The sequence below is a fragment of the Leopardus geoffroyi genome, chromosome B2 (genome assembly GCF_018350155.1).
Source record: "Leopardus geoffroyi isolate Oge1 chromosome B2, O.geoffroyi_Oge1_pat1.0, whole genome shotgun sequence".
NCBI classification, from domain to species: domain Eukaryota; kingdom Metazoa; phylum Chordata; class Mammalia; order Carnivora; family Felidae; genus Leopardus; species Leopardus geoffroyi.
In genome coordinates, this window is record NC_059332.1 from 46,409,271 (window position 1) to 46,434,371 (window position 25,101).

Consider the following 25,101-nt stretch of genomic DNA (forward strand, 5'->3'; position numbering starts at 1 on the left):
TATGAAAGTGATCCAGAATGTAACCCAATGATCCCCCCTCATGAAAGGGATTTTAGAGAACCCCGAGTTTCTAAATTTATGGAAACTTAGGTTTCCCTTCCCATCTAATGACTGTTGACCTGAAGAAACTCAATCCTGCTCTATGCTGTCAGTGGATTCTGGAGCCTACATGAACAAAGGAAGGTACCTATTTACAGCCCAGAGAAATCTGGCATCATGAAGTTGTAAGAACAAACAAAAGAGCAGAGTAAGAAGAATGAGACTAAGAATTAGGCAACCTGAGATTACGAATTAGCAAAAAGACATATGATATTTCTAAGGGACAATTTTGTGTTTCAGAAGGCAACTGGACATGCATTGCTTTGGTGAAGACCTACCTAAGAATGTTGCCTGCCTGGCAACCAAGAAACTGACCCACAAAAAGACAAGGAGCATGTGGAACCTACAACTGTAAGGAACAACGGTAAAGCTCAATATGCTTCCTCGAATTTCCTCTCCTTTTATTTGTGCCATCACTCCCTCCTATGGAATTAGGATTTCTTGGCCTTTTTTTTTCTCCTTTTAAATAGCCAATTGCAAGAGTGTTGTGGAGAAATGAAAGAAAAAGGAAAACCTGTTATAAAAATATCACATCATACCCCATCTCTGTCTATGGCATTTTCCTAGGCATAAATTGGTAGGATTAAAGAGTGTTGGATTGGTTGTGAAATTGAGGTTTTGATGTAAATCTGAGATTATAATATTGATGAAAAGTAATCTAACAAGAAAGTTATGAAATCTGCTTCATGTGTTTTCCAGTGGAAAGGAAGGGGTTTCTACAGTTCACTGGCAAGCATGAATGAAAATAAATAGATACAGCGAGATTCTATGAGTCCATGGATTTTTACCCATTTAAGAATCCATTCATAGAACTATTTTGATTAAAGTATGGGTAAGTCAATCTCAACAGACTTTATGAAAGTCCCACATTTCAGAATGATTCTTTTTATACAGATACGTGTTTGGAACATGTGGAACTAAAACTGATTATGAAGCCAAGATTATGTCCACAGAGTAAGCACATTAAAGTAGTTCTGAGTATGGAATATAACTATTTGCCTAACAACAGAATATCATGAATATTATGCGAGGCAAACGCTAATGGAATTATAGAGAAAAATAGATGAATTGACTGTTATCGTTGAAAACTTTAATACCCTTCTAGCAGAAATGGGTAGATCCAACAGGCAGAAAAATCAGTAAGAACATGGTGAACTCAGTCAAGAATGTCATCAATCAAAACTGGATATAACTGAAATTTATAAACTACTTCATCCAATAAGAGAAAAATACACATTGTTCTTAAGCTTGCATGGAACATTCACCAAGATAGATCATATTTGGGGCCATAAAACAACAAATTTAAAAGACAGAAATCATACAATATTCGATCTCAAGCTACAGTGTAATTAAACTAGATATCAATAATATAAAGATGCCTGGAAAATTCCAAAATACATGGCTATTAAATAAAATACTTTTAAATAACAAATGGGTCAAAGAATAAATGTTAAAAGAAACTTTAAAATATTTTGAACTAGGGGCACCTGGGTGGCTCAGCTGGTTAAGCGGCTGACTTCAGCTCAGGTCATGATCTCGCAGTCTGTGAGTTCAAGCCCCGCATCAGGCTCTGTGCTGGCAGCTCAGAGCCTGGAGCTTGTTTCCAATTCTGTGTCTCCCTCTCTCTCTGGCCCTCCCCTGCTTGCTCTCTGTCTCTGTCTCTGTCTCTCTCAAAAATAATAAACATTAAAAAAAATTGAATATTTTGAACTAAGTAAAAAGGAAAATACAACTTATCAAAACTTGTAGGATGCTGCAAAAGCAGTGCTTGAAGGGAAATTTATAGCATTGAATATATTTATTAGAAGAGAATAAAGATCTGAAATTTCTAATCTGAGTTCCATCTAAGGAGACTAGAAAAAGAAGACCAATTTAAATCCAAAGTAAAAAGAAGCAAGGAAAAACCTAGAGTACGAAGCAATAAAATTAAAGATAGGGAATCAGTAGAGAAAAATCAATAAACCAAAAGCTGATTCTCTGAAAAAAAAAATCAGTTAAATTGATGAGCCTCTAATCAGGAAAACAAGACAAAGGAAACAAAACAGTAATATCAGGAATGAAAGGAAGGACATCACTACATGTAATCCCATGGACATTTAAAAGATAAAAAAGCATTCCTATGAACAAATCCATGACCATAAATTTCATAACCTAGATGAAGTGGACCAATTTCCAAAAGATGCAGTTTACCAAAATGCATGCAAGAGAATTAGACAATATGGATAAACCTATATCTATTAGAGAAATCAAATAAATAATTAATTTTCCAAAACAAAAGCACCAAACCTAGATGGTGAATTCTTACAAATATTTGAGGAAAAACTTAATTATGCCAGTTTTCTACAATATCTTTCAGAGGATAGAAGCAAAGGAAATACTTTCTAACAAACTCTATGAGGCCAGCCCTACCCTAATACCAAAACCAAAGACATTAAAAAAAAAAAAAAGACAGACCAATATCTTATGAACATACATGCAAAAATCCTCAACAAAATATTAGCAAATCAAATCCAACAATATATAAAAATAATTATACAAAATTATTTAGTAAGATGTATCCTAAATATGAAAATCTGGTTCAACATTTGAAAATAAATTAATGTAATTCATCACATCAATAGGTTTTTAAGAATCACATATCGGGGCGCCTGGGTGGCTCAGTCGGTTAAGCGGACGACTTCAGCTCAGGTCATGATCTTGCAGTCCGTGAGTTCGAGCCCCGCATCGGGCTCTGTGCTGACTGCTCAGAGCCTGGAGCCTGTTTCAGATTCTGTGTCTCCCTCTGTCTCTGACCCTCCCCCGTTCATGCTCTGTCTCTGTCTCAAAAATAAATAAATGTAAAAAAAAAAAAAAAAAAAAAGAATCACATAATCATAACAATAGATGCAGAAAAAGCATTTGACAAACTTCAGTATCCCCATTCATGTTAAAAACTCTCAACAAACTAGGAATAGAGGGGAACAATCTCAACTTGAAGAAAAGCTACAAAAAAACTACAGCCTACAGAAAGAAAACCTACAAAAAACATTATACTTAATGCTGAGAAACTCAAAACTTTCCCACTAAGATCAGGTACAAGGCCAGAATGTTCCCTCTCAACTTTTCAACATCAAACTGAAAGTTTAAGCTCATTCAATAAAATAAGGATATAAAACGTATACAAATTGGGAAGGAAGACATAAAAACTATTTTTGTTCACAGATGACATAATCATTTATGTACAAAATCTGAATCAACAAAAATTTCCTGGAACTAATAAGAATATGGCAAGGTTACACAATATCAGGTTAATATACAAAAGTCAATTGCTTTCTTTTATAATGGAATTGAAAAGTGGAATTTGAAATTAAAACATAATACCATTTATGCTAGCACCCCCAAAAATGAAATACTTAAATACAAATCTAACAAAATATGCACAAGATTTATACAAGAAATACTACAAAATTGTGATGAATAAAATAAAAGAATTAACTATGCTGAGTGATATTTCATGTTCATGAACAGGAAGACTCAATATGGTCAAGACTCAAATATGCTTTCCTACTGATCTATAGGATCAATAAAATCCCAGTCAAAAACAAGTTATTTTGTGGATTTCATCATACTCAAAAGTTTATGTGGAGTGGCAAAAGACCCAGAGTATTCAATACAATATTAAAGGAGAACAAAGTTGGAGGACTGACACTACCCAACTTCAAGACCTGATATAAAACTACAATAATCAAGACAGTTTGATATTGGATAAAGAGTGAACAAATAGATCAATAGAACAGTTAAGAAATAGACTCCCATAAATATAGTCAACTGATCATTGACAAAGAAGCAAATGCAATGATGTGGAGCAAAGATATTATTTTCCAAAAAATGGTGCTGGAACAATGAAACATTCACATGCAAAAAAATAATTCTGCATAAGCTCTCCTCAAAAATTAACTCAAAATGGGGTACCTGGGTGGCTCTGTCAGTTAAGCATCTGACTTCGGCTCAGGTCATGATCTCATGGTTTGCGAGTTGGAACCCTGCGTCAGGCTCTATGCTGACACCTTGGAGCCTGGAGCATTCTTCGGATTTTGTGTCTCCTCTCTCTCTGTCCCTCCCCCATGCAGGCTCTGTCTCTCTGTTTCAAAAATAAACATTAAAAAACATTAACTTAAAATGGATCATATACCTAAATGTAAGTCATAAAAATCTAAAACTCCTAGAAGATGACACTCTAGAAAACCAAGATCTTGAGTATGGTGATGGCTTTTTTAGATACAACATCAAAGACAATCCATGAAAGAAATAATTGATAAGCTAGACTTTATTAAAATTAAATCTTCTGCTCTGCCAAAAAAAAAAAAAAAACATGTCAAGAGAATGAGAAAATAAGCCATAGACTGGGAGAAAATACTTGCAAAAGATACATAAGATAAAGAACTACTATCCAAAATATATGAAAAACTCTTAAAACTCAACAAGAAAACAATCTTATTAAATATAATGGGATAAAGAACAAAATTTTCACTAAGGAAGATATACAGATAGAAAATAAGTATATGAAAAGAGGTTTCACATTACATATCATCAGGAACATAAAAATTAAAACAATGAGATACCATACACCTACTTGAATGACCAAAGTCTGGAACCCTGAAAATACCAAATGCTGGTGAGCATGTGGAGCAACATGAGCTTTCATTCATTGTTTCTGGAAATGCAAAATTTTATAGCCAATATGGAAGCTTGGCAGTTTCTTCCAATGATAAATATATTCTTACTATATCATCCAGCACTTGCCCACCCTGGTATTTATCTAATAGCCTATGTCCACACAAAAACCCACACATGGGGGTTTATAGCAGCTTGGTTCATAATTGCCCACTTTTGAAGCAACCAAGGTGTCCTTCAGTAGATGAATAGATAAGTAAACTGTAGTAGATCCAGACAATGGAATACTTTTTAGAGTTAAAAAGACATGAGGTGGCAAGATTGCATTCTTTCTCATTGCCGAGTAGTGTAACATTATATGTAACATCTTCTGGCCATTTGCAACAAGGTGGATGGAACTGGAGGGCATTATGCTAAGTGAAGTAAGTCAATCAGAGAAAGATATATGTTTTCACTCATATGTGGAATTTAAGAAATTTAACAGAAGACCATGGAGGAAGGGAAGGAAAAAAAAAATAGTTACAAGCAGAGAGGGAGGTTAACCGTAAAAGATTCTTCAACACAGAGAACTGAGGGTTGATGGGGGTGGGGAGTCAGTGGGGGCAGGGAGAATGAGTGATGGGCATTCAGGAGGGCACTTGTTGGGATGAGCACTGGGTGTTGTATGTAAGAGATGAATCATGGAAATCTACTGCCGGAGCCAAGAATACACTGTATATACTGTATGTTAGCTAACTTAATAAATTATTAAAAAAAAAAAAAAAAAAAAGAAATGAGTTATCATTGGGGTATCAAGCCTCAAGAAACTTACATGCATATCACTAGGTTGTATGAAGTCAGTCCAAAAAGACTACACTCTGTATGATTTCAACTATATGTCATGGTGGGAAAAGAATAACTATGGAGACTGTAAAAGGATTGCTACCAGCCGGGGACTGAAAGATGAGGAGGAATCAATAGGCGGAACAGTTTTTAAGAGAATGAAACTGTTGTGCATTTGTCTAAACCTACAGAATGTACGCATTAAGAGTGAACCATAAGCTATGGAATTTGGGTGATTATGATGTTCAATGTAGATTCATCAATTTGAACAAATAGATAATGTGGATGTTGAGATGCATGTATGGCAGCATGGAAAATCTCAGCATCGTCTCCTTAGTTTTGCTGTGAACCTAAACCTGATCCAAAAAATAAATTTTCATTAAAGTTTATTTTACTTATTTTGAGAGAGAGAACGGCAGAGAGAGAGAATCCCAAGCAGGCTCCATGCTGTCAGTGCAGAGCCCGATGTGGGGCTTGAACCCATGAACCATGAGATCATGACCTGAGCCAAAATCAAGAGTCAGATGCTTAACCAACTGAGCCACCCAGGCACCCCAACAACGAATTCTTAATAAAAAATAATGGAAGAAATGCAATGAAATTATTTATTTATAGTTCATCATTGCTAAGATGGATCAAAGAAATCTCATTGAAAACTACATCTAAATTAACACTGAGGTTTATCTTGGGACACTCAGCTACAGACAGATTATGTGTATTTAAAAGGAAAAAAATATCTCTTTAATATGGTTATATAACAAAGAACAAAATTAGTGTAATTTAAACATATACAATGCTAACAATTTCTAACTTCCCTATGTCTAAAACAGAGGCTGACACATCATAAAAATTCAATAAATTTTTGCCAAATGAAGAAATGAGTAATTATTTCAAGTGATCATATACTTGATAGGACATCCTAGGTTAGAATTAAAAGCTGTTATGTATATAGTATTGGAAATAGGTTAACAGGACTTTCATTGTACACTCCATTTGTAGATCTAGCTCCCTGTTTGAAAATGTCAATTATCAGAATGAAAACCTTGGTATTCTTTTCCAAAGCAATACTTATTCTGGGAGGTGATACAGGATTCCAACCAATGCAATCATTAAAAAATGGCATGGAGTCAAAAGAAACGAACTCTCCTCACATTCATTTGTGCATTTTAAGTACAAAAAGGCAAAAATTTTAAGAAGCAGTGTTTTATGAGTCAGTTTACAAAAGCTTTTAAAAGGTTTTGGGGTATTTTAGGTAAGGGGTTACAAATATTAGGCTTTTAGCTTTTTAATAGTAGATATATATTTTATATATTATATTAGATGTATTAATATATGTATATATTATTTTAAATTTGAAAAAAGTCTGAAAAGTAAATGTTACCATCAGTAAATGACAACTTTTTGAACTTAAAGAAAAACAGGAATACTGCCATAGTTAAGTAAATAGGGAAGATTTTTCTTTTTCACATAAAATTCCAATCTGTTCAGATCTCGCTAAAGTCTGATTCAGCCTCTTCTTCAAGTTTCTGCTGGTGTGTCCTTTGGAGGGGTGGTGGTAAGTGAGGTGATTCAGGGAAGGGAAAGGGGTGTTTAAAACAACCCTTTCACTTATGAATATTACAACTGTTGTATCATTATTCAGAACAAATATTTATTACTATTTACCACTGAAAACATAATTTTTAAAATTCTTACCTTGCATTTATCCAATTCTGTTTTGATAGAGGTTTTTTTGTTTGTTTATTTGTTTTAACTTTAGGTTTCCTGGAGTAATTTATAGTCTGTAAACTCTTGGAGGTACACATTTCTGGTATTTTTAACAAACATATACAAGCATTTAAATTGGATCACTAGTTCATATTGGATCACTATTTCTCCATTGTGAGTCTAGATGAATATTAATGTTAATTTTAAATTAATCAAAAAACTCTACCCTCAAAGACCAAAAAATGGTAAAAACCTGATGCCATACAAAAAGTTTCTTTAATAATAAACTATCCAGATCAGGTGGCATTTTCCTTTAGGAGGCAATGAGGTGTATGCTCAGGTTAAATTCCTGGATTGGAACTCTACCTCTAACCATGTGACCTTGAACAGGTTACCAACCTCATTATGTTCAGCTTCCTCTTCCTGGTTTGGTTGGTGATAATCTTATAGACTTCACCGGATTGTTGGGAGGAGTGAATGCATATAATGCAGTACTTATTACAGTGTCTGTAACATAGAAGCACTCAGTAAATGATAGCTATATTGTTACTATTATTTCTTGGATTGTATTGTATCTTTTGCCTACGCAATGATTTTGACATGTTTTTTGTCCTGTTTGTGACCTTTATCAACATATCAGGATGTGCTCTCTTCTCCTCTCTTTCTCCCTCCCTCCTTCACTCTCAGTCCCCCGCCCTTCCTCTCTCACACAAACACACACACAAACACACATGCACACTCTCACACATGATTAGGTATAGAAAAATGATAGATAACAGATCGTTTTCTTTGATATAATAGTAGAATTTACTGCTGTTTTAGTCTCAGGCATAGCTTCAGGCACCTACTCAAACTGAATAGAAGAGTCTTAGAATACTTAGTGTTGGCACAGGTAATTCTGAGAATTGAGGGTTATAGTTTTGACTTTCATTATAGGCTCATTTGTCAGGGCAGTAACAAAAGAATAATATTTTGGAGTTGGAAAGAACATTATGGCTTATAAAACTAAATCTCTTAAGATCTATGGTAAAAAAAAACAAAGGTTTGAACTTTTACCTAGTGTTTTAAATATGTATTTGTTTATAAATTATTGTTTTTTTTGTTAGATGCTGGGTAACAAAACTCAGCTTCTAACAGAAATTTAGGGTCCAGCTTTTAAATGTCATGTACAAAATCAAATGAGATCACAAATCTGTAGATAGATATAATCATGGTCAAAAGTGATTTTTCAATATTTCTTAAACATTTAAGTATGTGATGCATAGGTATTATATAGACATATCATAATTATAAAATATTATACAAGTACATAAAATAGTAGTAATTTAGAAAATTATATACAAGCTCTGAACATTACATTGCATCTTGCAGTTTTAAGATAACTTCTCTTTTTTTTACTTTTCAAAAAATTTTTTTTTAATGTTTATTTTTGAGAGACAGAGACAGAACGTGAGCGGGGGTAGGGCAGAGAGAGAGGCAGACACAGAATCCGAAGCAGGCTCCTGATTCTGAGCTATCAGCACAGAGGCCGGCACAGGGCTCGAACCCACAAACTGTGAAATCATGACCTGAGCCGAAGTTGGACCCTTAACCAACTGAGCCACCCAGGCACCCCATATTTTGTTTTTACTTTTCAATAAATGTTTTATTTGAGAATATATTTAGATTTTCAGAAAATTTTCAAAAATAGTACACATATTTTCCATATATTCCACATCCAATCTCCCCTATTAAGGTGTCACTACTCATGAACCAATGCTGATATTGGTTCTTATTAACTAAAGTCCATACTTTACCCATATTTACTAATTTTTATTAATATACATTTCCTGTTCCAGGATTCTATTCAGGATACCACATTATATTTGATTGTCATGTCTCCTTAGGCTCCTTTTGGTGGTGATATTTTTTCAAATTTCCTTTGATTTTGATGACTTTGGTACTTTGGAGGAGTACTTCTCAGGTATTTTGTAGAATGCTCCTCAACTGGAATTTGTCTGAGTTTTGCTTATGCTCACACTGTGGTTATGGGTTTTTGTGAAGTTGCCCATAGAGGTAAAGTATCATTTTCATCACATCCTATCAAGGATACATACTAACACATGATCTATGACTGTTGATGTTGACCTTGATAATCTGGTTGGATAGTGTTTGTCAGCTTTCGCCATTGTGACATTACTCTTTTTTTCCCCTTTTCCATACTTCGCTTTTGGGAAGGAAGTCAGTATGTGAGCCCCCACTTACAAAGTGGTAATTTATGCTTTACTTGTTTGAGGAGAAGAGTCTACACCACTTATGTGAAATTCTCCACAGGATTTATTAATATTTTAAAACCTACAGCATCACTAACTCTCAAGCAGAATCCTTGCAACATTACATCCATAATACAGAGAGACTGTAGTGCTTCAGTTTGAACCATATTCTCTGTAGCAGAAAAGTGGAATTTAGTGGCTCCAAAACGCCGGTCTACATGGGGAAGTGGAAAGATGGGTTCTTCTGGGTATGACTATACACAAGGTGACATGATTCATCCTCCCAACATTGAACTATTTTCGAAATCACTGCATAGTGTGGTATGATCTGTGTCAAAATTATCCTTAATTCATCTGGAAACTCCTAACCAGTTCAATTAAATTTTCACTTATATTGAACCTAAATTTCACACACTGTAATGTAAGCTATTTTTTTCCTTTTTTTTTTCTGTCATGATCAGATACAATTTCTTAAATATTATGAGGTGTATTTGGGTTCTCCAGAGAAACAGAATATAATATGGTTGTTCATGACCCCAGGAAAAGCCAATGTTTCAGTATGAGTCTAAAGACAGAAGGAAAAAAAAACAAACAAACAAAAACAAAAACTGATGTCTCAAGGCAGTCAAGCAGGAGGAGTTTCCTCCTACTCCAAAGTCAGGGAAAAAAAAAAAAAAAAAAAGGACACAAACAATGTTCCAGTATAAAGGCTGTGAAGCAGGAGGAATTCTTTCTTATCTGGGGGAGGATCAGCCTTTTTGTTCTATTCAGCCCTTCAAACTACTTAATGAGGATATTCCATACTAAGGAGGGCAATCTGTTTATTTAGTCTACCAATTCAGATGTTAGTCTTAATTCAAAAGCACCCTCACAGAAGAAATCAGAATGTTTCACCAAATACCTGGGCACCCTGTGGCCCAGTCAAGTTGACACATAAAACTAACCATGACATTAGAGTATTAAGATGCCAAGACACCCTGAGAGTCTATATCAATTTAAAAAATATTCCGTAACTTATGGATTTCAGATTTGAACTTCTCTTAAGAGACCTGGGTAATGTTCTTCCCCAGTAAAGGGTTACAGTAATAGATAATAGGACACTTAAAAAAAAAAAAAAAAAGAAAGATGTATTATTTTTATCCCAAATCAGGAACCAGGGATACAAACCCTCTAAAACAGAACCAAAACAAAACACAACAAAGAGAAAGGAAAGAAAAGAATAATATTATGAAATCAATGACAAGGAAACAAACCAAAAATTCCTCTCATAAGTGGATTAATTTTCCATGTTTTATTATTGATTTATTCAGTAAATATATACCAGGCACTTCTCTTGGTGCTTGGGAGAAAGCAGTAAGCAAAGCAGAGGAAAGATTTCTCACAGAGCATACATTCTCATAGAGACTGACAATAAATTAAAAAAAAAAAAAAACAACAACTACTTGTTAGCCAGTGGTAAGTATCATGGGAAAAACAAAAAGTAAAATAATTTGGTAAAAAGATGCAATTTTATTTTATTTTTTAAAATTTATTTTAATGTTTATTTTTGAGAGAGAGACCCACAGAGTGTGAGCGGGGGAGGGGCAGAGAGAGAGGGAGACAGAATCTAAATCTTATTTATTTTTGAGAGAGAGAGAGACACACACAGAGTATGAGCGGGGGAGGGGCAGAGAGAGAGGGAGACAGAATCCAGGCTCCAAGCTGTCAGCACAGAGGCCAACTCAGGGCTTGAACTCAGAAACAACTGAGATCATGACCTGAGCTGAAGTCAGCCACTTAACCGACTGAGCCACCCACGCGCCTCTGAAGATATGAAATTTTAAAAAAGGAGTAAAGATGAGCCTCATTGAGAAGGCAGTATTTGGACAAAGTCTCAAAGGCAGTGAGTGAGGTAGCCATGATATTTTAGGAAGAACATTCAGGCAGAGGGCACATTTGGAGCAAAGGAGAGAGTATAACTCACAAGTTTGGGCGAAGAGACCAGAGTGGATAGAGTGAAATAACTGTAACAGAAAGAGTAGTTGGAGACAAGATCAGAGAGATGGTGATAGTGGTGGATGTGCAGGACAAAGATCATGTGGGTCTTTGTAAGCCATTAAAAGTACTGCTCCTTTCAAATGTCATTCACTCTCAAATGTTTGTGCTTATCTAAGAGACTGGTGCTTTGCATATCTGGGGTTTGGGTATCACGCTGTGATATATCCAGAGAATATATTATGAGATTTAGCTTCATTTATGTTTGATTTGAGGCTAAATCTCATAATATATTCTATGGATTTATTTATCATATATAAACTTAGATGTGAAAAAAAATGTCACCACATATTGGAGTAGGAAGAAGGAAAGGGGAATAATAGAACCCTAGGATTTATAGTAAAGCCATGCAAAACCATAGGTTGCTTATTCCATTTACATGCACAAAACTGATTCCTGGGACTTGCATTTTTTGTAATATGCTGAAATTTAATTTGAATTTTAGGGATCCATTTCCACCACATTAAATAACTAATCTTCATCATTAACATTTAAAAGTTAATTTTTTTGTGTGTGAGGAATCAACTAGGTGTTAGGGTAAAAAAGAAAAACCAATCACCAGTTCATTTGAAAATCCAACCGTAAATCAAAAGTAACTATAGTTGGGGCACTTGGGTGGCTCAGTCAGTTAAGCGTCTGACTTTGGCTCAGGTCATGATTTCATGGCTTGTGGGTTCAAGCCCTGTGTAAACAACATGGATGGAGCTAAATAGTATGATGCTAAGTGAAATAAGTCAGAGAAAGAGAAATGCCATATAATTTCACTCATATGTGGAATTTAAGAAACAAATGAGCAAAGGAAAACAGAGAGAGAGAAAGCAAGACAGACTCTTAACCACATAGAACTGATGGTTACCAGAGGGGAGGTGGGTGGGGAGACGGGTGAAATAGGGAATGGGTACTAAGGAGTGCACTTGTCATGATGAGCACGGGGGGATGTATAGAATTGTTGAATCACTATATTGCACACCTGAAACTAATATAATACGATATATATGTATACTATATATACTATATATACTATATATATATAGTATAGTATATATATACTATACTATATATATATCGTATATACTATACCATACCATAGCATACTATGAGTATAGTGAGTAGCTGTTTATACATATTAAAATTTTTTCTATGCGAATTGAGTGAAATGTATGTAATTTAAATTTTTTTAAGTGGGAAAATGTGATGACAGATAAACTGTTGATGAATAGCAATTCTCAAAGGAAAATTATTATAAATAGAGTTTTTCTAACAGCTGAGACTCTTTAATACTGCTGGAATAGTGTAATTGAATTTATTTCCAAGGGAAAGCTATTCAGATTAATCAGATACTCTTTACTAGTTTGGTCAGTTTTCTGAAGAAGATACATTATCAAGTCCTCTGTTTGTGAAACAGAAAATGCTGCAATTCCCTAAAGGACAAAATACCTTAAAGTTATCACCATTGCTTGTATCCATATACAACTTGCTAGTTGACAAGATGTTTTATACACGTTTTCTAATCTGAATCACAACACCTTCAAGGCAAGACAGATATTATCTCCATTTTGCAGATTAATTGACAGAGATTTTTTCACCTTTCCAAAATTACATTATTTGTAGGAGAATTGGCTCAAAAACAGATCTAAAACATTTAGGCTCTTGGACTTTTTTTTTTTCCTTTCTAAACAATTATTCTAATAACCACTTGATTTTTTAAAAAAGAACTTTCTAACCCCATTTGACTCATACCCATTGATTCCCCTCACACCTCTTGCTGGCTCATGCCTTGGTTAGATAAAACAAAACAAAACAAAAACCAACCAACCAACGAAACAAAAAAAAAACCCACACACTTTACAGAGAACTACTAACATTGTTAACAGGTTTGTGAATATGGAGGTAGCATAGCCTCTCTGCAATGATCGGTTTGGGATATACACCAGGATAATAGATAGCCATACACATGTTAATCACTGACTAAGGGATACATAGTATGTTTAGATGCTGAGGTTTTTTTCTTGTTTCTTTTTTTTTCTAAAGGCGGCATGCCTGTATATAATCCAGTTCATATACATCCGGTTCAGTTGTTCAAGATAGCATGTAGAGGAAAGCAATCTGGGGGCAATAAAACACTGTATTAGGAGAAAGAAACTGCATCAAAATAATTGCTGAGTAAAGTAAAAATGCTGTTTCATGGGCAATATCCCAAAACTGTTGAATCAAAATCTCTCTGCTATGTCCAGTCCAGGAATATGGGCTTTAAACAAATTCTCCAAGACATTCTTATTGAAATTGAAGTTAAGGAATATTAAACCAGTAATCTGATATGAGTATTGAGTATCTGTGCCTATTTTTACTGAATATGACAAGAATGCAAGTCCCTAATCATTCTTTATCCAGTCCATTTCTAGGGTTGTGTCTCTACCAAGACAAACAGCAGTCTTACAATGGAAGCAGTGACTTCCTAAGCATAGAGTTTCTGGACTGCAATGCAAACCTACTGCATGTATAGCATCCAGCCAGGTTAGTCCCCACCACTCCGTGGGACTTGACAGCATGCTTGCTATGCTGTAAGAAAAGTCCATTGTCTCTGATCTTGGAGTTTCATGTCATCTCTCAGCATCCACAAAGTCCTAAGAAAGTAACTTATTATCCTGTACGTAGGGGAAACTATCACATCCTGGTAGAGAACTATTGCATCATTCAGACATAAGTGAATTAAAGCCCAAACCTGTTTTTAAGGGAACAGTTAATTGAAATACAGTGTAAATTCCCAAATATTTAACATGGAAAGCATGTATGAGCTTGTCTACAGGAGCCAATTGTGCCTTTTGTTTCAACCTTCTACCTTATTTTATAGTATTTAAAGAGAGAAGGCTTCACTCAATTTAATTAGCTTCTCTCTATCCGTACTAAGAACCAGAGAAAATCCAAAAGATTTTAACAACACCCGCAAAGAAAAAGGAATAGTGTAGAAAATTAGTACAAACTGAAAATTCTCATAGATATGCCCACAGTGTTTTTTTTAGTTTATTTATTTATTTTGAGAGACAGCAAGTGAGCACATATGTACTCATGCATGCACACAAGCAGGAGAGGAGCAGAGAGAGAGAGAGAGAGAGAGAATCCTAAGCAGGCTCTGTGCTATAAGCACAGAGCCTGATACAGCTGGATACCATGAACTACCAGGAGATCATGACCTGAGCCCAAATCAAGAATGGGATGCTTAACCAACTGAGCCACCCAGGTGCCCCTTGTATGTTTTTGAAAGTATTCCACTGAACAGTAAGAACAAAAGAGAACTGAAATGGTCTCATTGCCCATAATGATAAGCTAGCACCCCATCACCAGGAAAGACAGGAATCTCTGCTACAGTCAACAGCACAGTGATCTCAATGTGCTCAATCAGATGTAGGATGTAGTTGTAGGGAGTTCTGGTAGCCATTATCTTGATATTCTAGATTCTTATTACTAGGGAAATAAGAGTAGTCCTTCAGAGAAGACTCCAGTGATAAAGGAGAAATTAAATGCCAGTCCATAATGAGGAGAAGAATCTAAGATAGCTCTGAAGAACATGGGGTGGAGGGGAGTGAGGAATAAAGAGAGATTTAAGGAGGACAAGAATACAGGCACTCACACCCGGAAGGAACTTTACCGAATTAGAATCCTGATGCACAATGAAATCTGGAAAACTGCTAGGGGAGGAGGGGGAGACAGAATGAAGATTAGAATTAAGGCAAAGATGGATAACAGATTCCCACTAGCAAACAGGCCTCTTTTCTAATGGAGAGAGCAAAAATCAGACTAGGATATTCCGTTACGGAACTGTTGGCATGTCAGAAAGAGGTACAGGAATTTCAATTACTCAAGCTCATGTCACATCTGAGACTTCAGTGGAAGGCAAGCACTGATGTATTGAAAATACAACATTTGGAACTGTCTATACTGGAAACAAAAGGACAAACTACGGTTGCTTGCTAAGCTGAGGGAAGAAATTAGATAATCAGGAGGCGATTGCAACTGGTTATATACTGAGTGCAATGGGCAATGGAAAAGAAATTGAGCATATAGTCTCTGTCCTCACATGACCCTTAGCTTCAGAAATCAAGATTGACAAACAGGAAATCACCACCATCGCCACCATCATCACCACCATCACCACCACCAACATTATTTGAAGGTAAGGTAGATGTATAATAGCTTACAAAAGAAACTGCATATTATAAGTTACGGTAGTAGAGGCTACCACTCACTGTTAGAGGGGCTGGGATAGGACGTGGAGAAAGGTGTCTTGAATAGGCAGAAGGGGAATATTGGAGAACACAATAAAAAAAAAGACATCCAGATGAGAAGTGGTTTGCAGACAAGTAGACATGCAGAACACAGGAATAGTTGTATTTTAAGGTATTATGGCATAGGAAGAAACGAGGCTGAGTGGGAAGGAGAAGGATGAAAATAATGTAGTCCAGACATGTGCATATACATTTGATATCAGTTCAGTGTAGAAATATTATAACCTCTAAAATAAAAGAAGACAGAAAACACCTGCCCGAGTCCTGATGTTTGAGAGTATACTCAGGAAAACAGAATATACACTAGGCACCATGCGAGAGTAGATTCAATCTAGGATATTAAGTAAGTTGTTATTTGCAAGGGTGGGCGGCGGTGAAGGAGCAAAAAGTGAATTCTGGGGTGCCTAAGAAAAGAACTTTGGGGTAGAGAGCGTTTAATATTCCATAGGAATATTAGGAAAGGAAAACAATTTGGAAAGGATTGGGTTCCAGAAATCGGGGAAGGGCAGGTGAGATGATCTCAAACCAAAAAGGAGAGAACATTAGCCAGTGACTGTTGTGTACTGTGGGGAGCTTGGTTCTAGGAGTGGTAAAAGAAGCTGGAGCCAGGGGCCAACTGTTGGCATTGGATTAAGGACACAGGGAGAGTAGAAACAGGAAGCTAGACCCACTGAAGCCCACCATTCCTAGAACCTAACAAAACTTCAGCTAACAAAAAAATCTGAACTGTAGCCCCAGCTGCAGAGAACAGAGTGTAAAATGTTGGCTTTGGCTGAAAGACGACGATGGATAAGTGACAGTTGTGTTCAACTCCTTTCTTTACTTCTTTAATGATTCGATGTCGACAAAAACACCGTGGGAAAGCATTAAAAATTAAATGCATTATTTACAATTGATTTTCATTATACCACTGAGGACTCCAAGGAAGTGGGCCATTGCTTCCTGGCTTGGCTGAAGTTTCTGATGTGTTTTCAAGGTTTATTTCAGACAGGAAAACAACTGTGAAGGATACCAATTTAAAAAAAAAATCCCTAACTTAAGGATTTTCTCTTCTTTTTCTCTTCCTCAGCCTGGGAATTTTTTTTTAAATCTCTCTGACCTCCTTCCCCATCCACCAATATGAGTGGAGGCATTCTATTGATTCCCATTTAATAACCAGCAGCATGGATTGATGGCCACATTAGAAGTATGCACCTCAGAGCAAAGTAGTGGGAACAGTAGCACTAGGCAATTATGGCCAAAAAGAAATAGTTTATTACTGTCTCTATGTTACTTTTATTTCTATAGTGGAAACCCATTAGAAAAACAAAGTGTTAATATATGAGGGTGTTAAACAAACCATTATATCTAGATATTAGCCTCTAGACAAATGCATGCCTGCCTGCCTTCCTGTTTTTCCTCTTTATCTGTCTTTCTGACTTACCTTAGCAACTATACTGAAAACCCTATGCTAGGGACCATGGAAATAGGGATGAATAAGAATGATCCCTAATCAAAATGACCTTACAGCATTATTGGGTTAAAAGGTTTGTAACCAGTAAATGAGTATGTGTTGCTCATGCAAGTTACTACAAAGACACAGACTATGAGAGATGAGGTCTGAGGTCTGAAAGATGGGTGGGCACGAAGCATGGAGGCAAGAAGTGAGAACTGAGGCTGAAAGATGAACAGAATAATGGTTCTGCTGAATTAGACATTACCCTGAAAGCAACTGGTCTCATTGAGGGATCTTGAGCCAAAGAGTAATAAAAAGAGATGTGTAGTAGAGAAAGACAATTCCAACTGAGAGAAGCATGGACCAGAATGAGTGAGACCAGAGGCAGAGAGTTCAGCAGAAGGACCATTATAAAAATTCAGGCAAACTGCAAATTTCATTGCAGTGTTCCACGCTAGCCTCAAGTGCGAACTGTTCACTCTAGCCTTGAATAGTGCTCGATACATGCAGCTTGCAATCTCTAAGTCATGTATTTGCTGTGGCCTATGTATGGGGAAGAAGAAGCAATAAAAGGGCTAAGTTTCCTGCCAGCCTATGGGTGATGTCAAAAGGCAAACCATTGATAGGGCAATAGTACATTTCCCGTGCACTGCTGCGCAGAGCATCGTGACATGAGGCTCCCCTGCAGAGAGAACCATGGGGAGGGAAATAGGATTTTCAAATCTCAGGGGTTTTGGTACTTGCATTTTACTTGTGACTTGGGAACCAGCACTCGGGCAGAGTGGCATTTTCTGAGAGGAGTAACAGCAGACTACAGCTGTTGCCTGTGACACCCAGGGCTGGAATATACTCCCGGTACATATATCAGAGGCTCTGCTCTCTTAGCAGGAGAATCCAAGTAGTCTGCAGGGGAAGATTTCTTTGAGAACACACATAAGATACCCTCTAAAGACTACCCAAAATATGTAGAGACTGAGACTATTTTTAATAAACATCCCAGATGATTCTTCTAGGCATTATAATTTGAAAACCACTGTCCTAGGCTTTTTCTGCCATTGAAATAAATCTTTTTTTTCCCTGGTATCTCTTTTGCCTTTTGTGTTGAAATAATAGCAGCAGTAGTATCCAGACTTTTCTGGGCACTTCGTGTTCTAACTTTTGTCTTTTAATCACCTGTTCCTGATGGGAGAGGCCCTTCTATCTGACTTCCAAAAAGAAAGTCCCCAGGGACCATGTAAAATATCTTTAACTCATCTATAGATCCCAAGTCATGATTCTTTTTCTAGTTTATTTCTTGAGGCCGAAGTACAGATCCAATGTATCCATACCCGGTGACGTATGATAATGCACTAAGGGAGCATAGATAGTTTATCAAACTACCGCTAGAACCTACAATTGTAAGCCTATTGTTACAAGCATAGTTGGTACTCAAATAATGTCTCTTGGTTTTTACAAGTAATCTCATCTATTTTAAGTAGCAAGTATATGAATTTGCTACCATTGCTTTTGAAAAAACCCATGTTGGAAAAGTCAACACACATAACCTGGAGAGAAGGGCAGAGGTGATATATGGCATATAAGGCATAGAGTATAGGACATATACTTAAAACGACAGAGTTCCGGGGCGCCTGGGTGGCGCAGTTGGTTAAGCGTCCGACTTCAGCCAGGTCACGATCTCGCGGTCCGTGAGTTCGAGCCCCGCGTCGGGCTCTGGGCTGATGGCTCAGAGCCTGGAGCCTGTTTCCGATTCTGTGTCTCCCTCTCTCTCTGCCCCTCCCCCGTTCATGCTCTGTCTCTCTCTGTCCCAAAAATAAATAAACGTTGAAAAAAAAAAAAAATGACAGAGTTCCTTAGAAGCTAGGCAGGAAGTTAAAAGAGGAGGCTCACACTTTGAGATTCCTCTGTGTTCTCTAATCAACTGAGATGGCGAAAAAGGAAAGAGTTGCAAGACAAAAGCAGTGGTGGACAGTGCCAGAAACTTCAGCGAGTTGAGAAGAAGGTCTGAAAAATGCTCATTTATTCAGCAAATGGGAAATCATTATCGACCTGGAGTAACACAGTTTACATGAAATGGAAAGAACAACAGGGAGAAAGCAGGGGTTTGAGAATGTACTTAGGAATGCGAAAGTAGAAGCAGTAATTATTTTACTCCATTATGAAAGACCTGAATAAATAATAATAATAGATAATAACAGCTAAGAGGTGTGTTGGGTCGTATCTTCTTTAAACCTTTCTGCAATCCTAGGACAACTGTACTATAATTATCTCTATTTTTAAATGAGCAACAGGAAAATTATAGCTAGCTACTTTGCTCATGATCCCAAAACAATTACATGGACTATTAAGAATATAACCCGAGTGTATTTGAGGTTTTTAACCACCATGACATTAACACCATAAAAATCTGGAACGGCTTTTAATTTTGATACTCATTTGGAAACTTATTTGCTCTTCCCTACTGTGAAGGAGATTGTCTGTATTTCTTACTTTCCCTGACAGAAGAGTAGTGCAACAGACAGAAAGGTTCCCTAAGTCTTATACATAAAAGCACTTAATAATAAAACTATTAAATCTACTAGAAAAATAAATGCATTTTTCCCCTACAAGTTTTCTGACAAGAACTTTAACGTGACTGGTGCCTGTGCATTTGTATCCCATCATCATGTGCTATTTTCTTGTTAAAACCTGTTCTCTACTCACTACAAAGCTATATCTGAAGAGGCTGTCCCGAGTCATGTTAACAAGGGAAAGAAAAGTTCCCATCAAACAGGCGTTTATACTTGTACATGGAACTATTAATCCCCCATATCAGAAAGGGCCTGGAAGAGAAAAACAGACAACAAAAATACCTGTTACAGAAGGAAAAAGAAGAGTGATTTTTCAGGAGCTGAGGTGAAGAGATGCTTCACGGTGAAAGAAAAGTATTGAATTTCTCATTAGTCTTAAGAAATGGAGAAAATTCTTTCGGTGTTTTCCCCTCAGATGTGAAGGCATTTCAGTCTTTCTCAAAGCATTGGACTTCCAAAAACATAGCCCTGACTGAAGTCAGGGAAAAACAAGTACTGTATTCTACTTATATGTGGAATCTAAAAAGGTCCAACTTGTAAAAAACAGAGAATAAGATGGTTACTAGGAGTGGGGGTGGGGAGATAGGACAGATGTTGCTTAAGGATACAAACTTGGAACACGTAGGGGATAAGTCCTAAGAATCTAACACACAGTATATTGAACAGAGGCAATAATACTGAGGTATGATCATCAAGCTTACTAACAGACTAGAACTTAACTATTCCAGCCACTAAAAAGAAAGGATAATCATGTAATGCGATCCAGGTGCTAGTTATAGCTACAGTGACAATCATATCACAATATATACATGTATCAAATTAACATAGTTTACACCTTAAATTTACAAAATGTTACATGTGAAATATATTTTAATTGAAAAAAAGGAAGAAAAATAAAGTACAGTCTTTCTTGTTCCTTCCATAATGGAAATCAGAGAGAAATTAGATCCAGCGTGACATTAGGAAAGTCAAAAGGTAAAAATAGCATGGTTTCTCAAAACTGCTTACTCTCCGTGACTGTGCACACACAAACCATTATAAATATTGTTCCTTAGAAGAAAACAGAAGTTGGGACGCCTGGGTGGCTCAGTTGGTGAAGCATCCCACTTCGGTTCAGGTCACAATCTCCCCATTCCCAAGTTTGAGCCGCCCATCATCAGGCTCTGACAGCTTGGAGCCTGGAGCCTGCTTTGGATTTTAGGTCTCCTCTCTCTGTCCCTCCCCCACTCATGGGCGCGCATGCACATGCGCGCTCTTTCTCTCTCTCTCTCTCTCTCTCTCTCTCAAAAATAAATAACATTTAAAAAAAAAAAAAAAGGAAACAAAATGTTCCAATCAAAGAGAAACTAAAGATTACCCAAAATGACAGGAAACACGAGCGAGGGGCTGGGGTGCCTTAAAAATACAACTAGATGAGCAAAAACAACAAACAAAACATTGATTTCATACCAACTTGTGATATAAATTTGAATCTCAGAGACACTATATATGAAAGTATGAGATCATCAGCTTGCTCAGTGAAACCATCAGATTACCTCAAGATCCAGAGGAGGAAGATTAGATTTCAAAAATACCTCAAAAGCACTATCTCATACTCAAGTTAGTTCTTGAGTTTAATACATCAGTGCAGTGCAGATGAACCCTCCATCCCCAAGAATGCCTTAAGACCTGATTCTTTTGTATCCTTGTCCCATAGTCTTTCAAACTACCTGGAAAAGAAAGCACTTTGATTTTTTGCTGTGCTTATAGTAAAATATTAAAGAAAGGCTTAAAAAATAATAGTGACTATCCCAAGGAAACCAGAGAGAAGTAGTACCATTTCCTCTGTAGTCATCCCCTAATAATTAGAGTCTACTGTTTGAAATTTACCAACCTTCATTGTGTTAACTGCAATTGTATCTAATGCCGATGACTTCTTTGAACAATTAAGCCTAGAAAGTAACTTATTTCAGAGCTTTTAAATAGTGTGTTATTCACTCCTTGAGATTATTTTATCACTGGGTACTAACTCATGGTAAATGAATATAGTTAACTCTTATGGAAAAAAAAACTTAAAGGCTCCAATTTGCTAAACCATAAAAGAAGGCAAAGAAATAAAACAGCCTTTAAAAACATTTTGATGAATCAAGTTTACCTTATATTGAATCTTGAGGTAAATTAGATTGCTGGCATTGCTGAGTGCTGGTAAAACACCTTTGGATCAATATGAATTTGTTTAACTATGGATTGCACCTTATAAAGTCGCCCATGGTGAGATGAATTGCATCTTTGCTTTCTTTTATCATGTTCATACAGTTATTCAGCAGTTTTGAAATTATTTTTTTCATGACAGATGTCAATCCCCAAATATCATATAACTTGATAACCTCACAGTGGCTGGTCATCTCATATACCACTAAAACTTATTTATACAAAACATAAATTACAGATACATATGAGGACTCTCAGTATTTTTTTTTACTATATGGGAGAGGTGAATGAAGCAGTCTGGGGGCATATAGTTTACCGCAAGGATATTTTTTTAACATAAGCAGAACCTACCTCCTTTTTCTTTGGGGGGAAGTAAAGGAATGGGAAGATTAGATTTTTTTCAACTTTACCTTGGTCCCCATATAACACTTTTAAAATGATCATTTAATTTTATGTATTATAATTGTTTTTGTGGGAGTAGGAGGATTTCAACCCATCGGAGCAGAAATAGAATATTTTAGAAATCTAAAAGAAAGCCAATGTACTATTCTTTGTGCTATTAAGTCACATTAATGGTTTAAATCATAATCAAATATGTGCGTTTTATTCTAATTTTAATCTATGATATATGAATAAAGCTATACTCATTTGCCCTTTATTTTCTTCCCGCAATCTATCAATATGTGCATCTCAATCATGTAGATTCAGCAAAAAAAATACATCATGTTTTTAAATATACAGAGATGAGACTTTGTGTGTGTGTGTGTGTGTGTGTGTGTGTGTGTGCGTGTGTGTGTATGTGTGTGTGCGTGCATGCAAACTTAGTTGACTTTTAAATACTACCTTTTGGGTGCTTACATAGACAATCTAATCATACTCTTAATCTTTATGCAATTTAACAGATGTCCACACTTGGGCTCAGAGTACTTATATGACCTTCTAAAGGACTCTCTCAGACCAAAATACACTCTAAGAAAATTGAATGTATGTACCTCTTCCATCTACTTTACCCCATTTGCTCCCAGAAAGAAGTGTCCTGGGAGCTCTTCCTGTTATGGGGAAGACTGTTCATGCATTCATTTACTCTCTTTCTTCCCACTTTATTGATCTCTTTGGTGAGAATCATTTTAAAAGACTACTGGAAGAGAAGAAACCTTGCACAAACCAGAGAGCAGATACAGTACTAAAGGGGATAATTCATCAGTTACAGGGTTGCTATTAACCAAATGTCTGAATGATATTTTTTTTCTTTTGTATTATACATATACACATAGATACATATGTATTCATACACACACGCACACACACACACACACACACACACACACGTATGTATGCTTACATCTTCCTCTCTTTTTTTTCCCTTTCTTTAGCATTGTTTCCTTGACCTAGATTTATTAACCTATCAAGTTAATCCTTGGAAAAGAGTTCTAAAGAAACTCATCCCATCTCTATATCTCCAACTAAACTCTTGAAAACACATATTAGAAATTTATTATACTTTAAAAAAGAGTTTAAGTTTGAATGAACAGCAACCCTAGTTCAAATCTATCTCTGCCTCTTACCTAGCTCCCTGGCCATATGGTTGATGGGTGCATGGGTAGGTGGATGGGTGGATAGATGGATGGAAGGAAGGAAGGAAGGAAGGAAGGAAGGAAGGATAGAACATGTTGTTCCTGACACATTCTCTTTTTCCTCTTTTAATCAAGCAGATCTACTAAATGTTTACCTAAAAGAGATAAAGCATACTGTACTTTTATTATATCAGTACTTCTTATTTGGATTCTTTCTCCTCTCCTGTGTATCTTAATTACAGTAATCCTTCAGGCCTGAGTTTAAGCCCTGCCTCTTTCAGGAGGCCCTATGAGACGTTCTTGGTCTGCAGAATATTTGCTGTTTCCTTCTAGATTTTTTTCCAATTATTTTATCTCATTTGTCATTAACTGTAGCCTACTTTACCTGAATTTTTGTTTTCAGATATAGGTTTGTTCTCTCCCCCTAAATTATAATGCTTTCAGGGCAATACTGTGATTTCTATTTTTGTTATATCCAACATCATGTGTAATAGAGGTGTCTGTACATCTTGAATTAAAAATAAATGTTTTCTAATTGTAGAGGCCACTTTGTTTGTCTCTGCTTTGTTCCTGCTGCTCTCTTGCAGCATATTCAATAAGATTTACCTTCTTTGTTCTGCCTTGGGTGAATATACGTTTTCAGTAAAAGAAGGTGTAAAGAATGGAAATACATCTTTTTGGTAAGGGATTAAAAAAAAAGAAAGTAATATTGTTCTAAAATAAAGTGATTTTTCCAGAATAAGAGTGGAAAAATATAGGACAAAACCTAAATAGTTATAATAAGTTGTAGATGTAAATGGAAAAGGAATATGGAGAAAGAAATTTTATATATGGTCAAGTTGACTAAAAATTAAATTGTTATTATGGGATTTTAAAATTCAACTTTAATACCAATAGTGTACTTTCATAAACCAAAAAAATTCTTTTATCTGTTAAAAGGGTAAAGTTTTCTTGGAGTATTGGTCTGCTTTTGATAAGTTGTTATGAAAGATCTTCCTGACCTTTAAAATAATCTACTTAGAAGAAAAAAAGATTTTGCGTTTTATCAAAATAATTCTTGTGCTTCATGTTATCTTTATCATAAGATCTTTGATTGCTCAAGTATACAGAAACTTCTAGGTATTAAACGAGATAGATTTTGCTCAGAACTATATAACCTTCTATATTTGCCTTTGACATTCTTTTGTCAACTTTGGTTGAATGGAAAACTGAATATCGTATCATATTTACCTGTGTTAGAACCTTTGATATTTTTGACAGGCTTCCCAAAATCAATTTCTGAACAAAATCTTTCTTCCTTAGAAAAACTTTAAGATATGAGATATTTCAGAGTGTCCCTGGAACATCTCAGAAGATTTATTCGGTCTCGTCATGAAAAGAGAGATTTTGAAATAATTAGGCTTATTTGGTACGTTAAATTGCATGAAAAGCACTGTCAAATAATTGATGCTAAATCTTCTTAGATTTTACTTGTATAGATATATG